Source organism: Pinus tabuliformis, chromosome 9 (genome assembly GCF_031772625.1).
Source record: "Pinus tabuliformis cultivar Carrire ecotype Pingquan chromosome 9, CPIR1, whole genome shotgun sequence".
In the NCBI taxonomy this organism is placed as follows: domain Eukaryota; kingdom Viridiplantae; phylum Streptophyta; class Pinopsida; order Pinales; family Pinaceae; genus Pinus; species Pinus tabuliformis.
In genome coordinates, this window is record NC_142307.1 from 631,843,718 (window position 1) to 631,848,279 (window position 4,562).

Below are 4,562 nucleotides of genomic sequence, written 5' to 3' on the forward strand. Positions count from 1 at the left end.
ACAGGTGGTCCAATGATGATTGAATTTTTCTAAAGCTAACTTAGACTCTTCAATGAAATATGGCCATACATAGAATTCCATAGCTGAGACTCGTCTTTTCTTGACACATTGTGGGAAAAAGATGGGGACATATTTTGGCTTCTAAGAGTTAATGGAAACATCCTATTCTTGGGGTTTTCAACCTTTTCTATCAATCTTCTATTGGGAAATTTGTCATAGATATAACATGCGTTCCCTTAGAATGTTATGTCATAACCATGTTCCATCAGTTGTCGTACAATAATATGGTTATGCTTCAAATGTGGAACATAATAAACATCAGGTATGTATTTATATTTATTTTATTTACTTCGAATAGGGATGATATCATTTCCTTCAGATTTAAGACAAGAATGACCTGGAAGAGTAGTTTCTGATGTTATGGAATCATCAAGATAACAAAGTAGATTTTTGTTACCTGTCATATAATTGTTGCAGCCACTGTCTCGCAACCAAAGGTCCTTTTTGTGAGTGTCTTTAGAAATATGGCAGGAAAGAAACATTGTTTCAAAGGATTCTCCTTCATTGTTGGAGAGATGGACATTGCCTCTTTTTTGATCTGACAATTTCTTTCTGTGCTCATGTTCATAATGCCTAAATTTCTTGCAGTAATAACCTTGGAAATTAGATTTTCTCCATGTTGTGCTTCTATATGTTTGGTTTTGTGGAGGTATCCATTGCTCTGTTACATGATGATGTTTTGATATGCCTCTGCCTCGACCTCTACCTCACTAATTTCCGCCTCTCTATCCTCTTCCTTTCCCTCTACCAAAATATATTTGTGCTTTGAAAGCTTGTTCCATGGATTCTTCTGCCAAGTTGAGTCTTGTTTCGTGAACTAGAAGTGATCGAGTCAACTGTTCTACTGAGAAAGTTGTAAAATTTTTGAGTTCCAAAATGGCTGTTACAATCACATCATATTTCATGAGAAAGATTCAAAGGACCTTTTCAACAATCTTCTAATCTGTAATGGTTTCATAAATGAGTTTGATCTAATTGACTATTCCCATGACTCTATTCATGAACTAATCCACATTTTTTATGTTAGTGATCTTCAGGGTTTCAAACCGTGCTCTCAATGTTTGAAATTTAACTGTATTCACTATATCATTACCTTGATACGTAGCTTTCAAAATATCCAAAGCTTCTTTTTTTGTTGATGCATCGATTATTTTGTCAAAGATAGAATCATCGACTAAGTTTTGTATCCAACATTTGCCTCTGTGCTCTTTATTTCTGATTTTTGCAGTGGCATTCCTCTTATTATTATTCATGGATGCTAGTTGTTCTCGGTTCGGCTCTACATAACCATTCGGCAAGGTGTCCCAACATTCTTGGGGTTGCAGAGATGTCTTCATTCTTAAAGGCCAAAATTCATAATTTTTGCCAATTAGAGTTGGGGTTTGTGGCGAGGAGCTGGAGTAAGCCATTTCAAAGAATGTAGATGTGCGCAGTCTTTTTTAAAATAATTTCCTTTTCAATTAAAAAATCTCTAAAAAAATTGCAGCACCCTTCCAAACTTTATCTCAAATCCTTTTTTTTTTTTACCAATTTTTTTTTTAAATAAGGCAGCCCTTTTTTTTTAACAATTTTAGGTTGCTTGTTTTTTTTAAAAGAAAACTTACAAAAAATTAACTCATTTTTTAATAAAATTCTCCCCTTTCAAATGAAGTCACTTCAATATTTTTAAATAAATCCTTTTAAAATAACTTAAAAAAAAAAAAAACCTTTTAAACATAGCCCTTATAAGAATGAGAATGAAAAGTACAACAGAGATTGGTCATCTTAATATTCAAAATAGCTAAATAGATTAAATTGTAAACATCAATAATAAATTACTAGAGTATAAATGAAGTAAAATTGAGCTGTCTATGACACCTAGCAGACAATAGAATCAAATGTGATGACACCTACCACATAGTGAGATTAATATCTCAACAATGAAGATGAGATGTCTACCTTGTGGTAATTCCCAAATTCCTATGTACCATCATCCATTACCAGCTAGAATGAACACCATATATAGGAGTCGAGAACCATACTAAATGGCCCAATAGCTATCTAAGGTGCTTAATATGTAAACATTGTTGTATCAAGGCACCAACCACAGTCCCGATTTTCTCAACCCGACAAATCCCTAGTGACATAGCATCATCTCTTGCCAGATCCATCGATCATTACACAAAACCCCCATCTCATTCGAAGTATTGCATTTGACAACTTCTCTTTGTGCAAACTCTGAGATCTTATAGCCACAAACTCGATTTAGGTAATCTTAAAGTTATTGATTGAAGTGAGAAGAGGTGGATATTATCCATCAATTAATTGCACTACCATCTCTGCCAGATCCATCCATGTTTCACGCAATAGCACATGAACTCTCCCAGGTAATGATTTAGTGCACCATCTAGACTTTCCACTATCTCTTCAATGGGTCAACCGACTTTGCTGAGTTTCTTCATTGTTCTTCATTCAACCTCAGATGTTAGGAGAGATGGGTGTAATCCTTAGTCCTATTAGCTCCTGGATCTTCTCTGTGAGGACCAGATGTTGATTGACTTTTACTTCATGTATTGTATCTTTTATAGGAGACCGTTTAGTTATCCTGTTTTGTATGGAAATTATTGTAATCAATAGTCCCTTTAACCTACTTTGTGGACATTAGTTGGACGTAAATATAATTATCTTATCTTATATTATCTCTGAAAGTCGATCTCTAAAAACTAAAATGAAATCATATTTCTCTCTCATCTCTTATTATGACAGTTAATATGGTTTTCACATTGATTTAATGATATATCTATCTCCATGTTGAACTAATCATTAGCACATAGATCACTATGCCCTTGATATTAGTGCTAGGGTTTTCTTAACGTAACAATTACCTTATGTGTTTATTTTTGTGAGCACAAATACCTAATGGGTCGTCGAAGGATTGAGTTATGGAGGGTCAGTAATACCCTATGTTGCAGAAGTTTCTGGTACATGGGTACTTCTGATGCGTGAGAATGAGTATTTGGGATGGCTACAAGTATTGCCCAGATTTAAAGGAAACGTCAAGTTGGGAGCGACAATAATATAATATATTAAAATTTATTATATATTAAAAGAATATTTATTTCCATCCAAAACTTGCTAAACAAATTCCATATTGCAAAGAAACATGTAAAAGATTGAACTTTGAAACATCGCAAAAAAAAATCAAAATATTAATCCATCAACAATTTCTCAATCAAATTCCTTCCAAGCAAATGAACATGCAGAAATCCCAAACATGAAAAAAAGTTGTTATTACTTGATTATTAGGTGATTTCATTCAACACTATATTTAAGTCATTGGTTCAATTCTTCGCCCTTGATGTAACCTCACCAATATTATATATATTATATCTAATTATAATAGAGATAAGAAAAAATAAAATATATATTAATAGTAATTCAAAAAAAATAAAACAATAGAGTTTAAATCCAATGTTAAGAAAATTATAAATTTCCAAGTTAATATATATTTTATACTTAAATAAATATGAAAATTAAATTAATTTTTTTAATAATATTTATATTTCATAATTTCAACTATTTTTTTTCTTTAGTATTCCATCTTTTGTCCATTCAGCTCAGGCGATAATGATGGTTTTGCCAATGGCCAACAATCTTCCTAAATTCTTTTATATCCATCTGCCATCCGCATATATGAGGAGAATGAATAGCTTTCCAATGACAAAGATCAAGATTGGCTAGATGCCTCATCTTCATTTGGATAGAAGGGCTTTCCATAAACAATTGTTTCTCTTAGTTCCAGACCCATATCCAAATCTAAACTCAGTGGCATACCCTTCCTTTCACATAGTTCCATCAGTTTAAGCAGCAGCCAAGCTAGCAACATCAAATACACCTAATTTTGCACTTATTCATTGTAGTGAAACTCCCAAAACATCAAAATTGGTTGCAGTGAAGCTCTTGGCGATTTTGGAGCATTTCCGATCAGCTACCAAGCTCCCAGGAGCGGGGGAGCTTCAGGTACGTGCTCTCCAATGCTTGGGAGAGGTACCCATGTAACTATGGTAATACCTCAATTTTCCAAGTGACCTTCTCCACGCGTTGAAACAGTTTGATGAAGAAAGATTATGAATTGTCTATTGAGAATGTGTGTGGATCCCAACAAGAGAATGCGGAAAATTAGATCAAGGACTAACGAAGATAACAGAAGGAAAGTCTATCAATTTGAGGGGTTGGAGGCAAAGAATACAATCATTGCAACAAGAATATCACATGTTAAAATATTTTTGAAAACTATAAGATTTAAACATCGTACTCACATATTTTATTTTTATTTTAAGAGGGATGGACATACTTCCACATTGTTGGCATTTATTTTCCATTTATTTTAAGAGGGACGGACATATTTACACATCACCATCACCCTAGGCTATAGAATTTGCCTCTTGGCTTAATAATAGTGAAATTTCTATGTGGTAACTCATAGTCTTCCTCTAGAGAGTTATTCTTGTACTTTCTTCCTC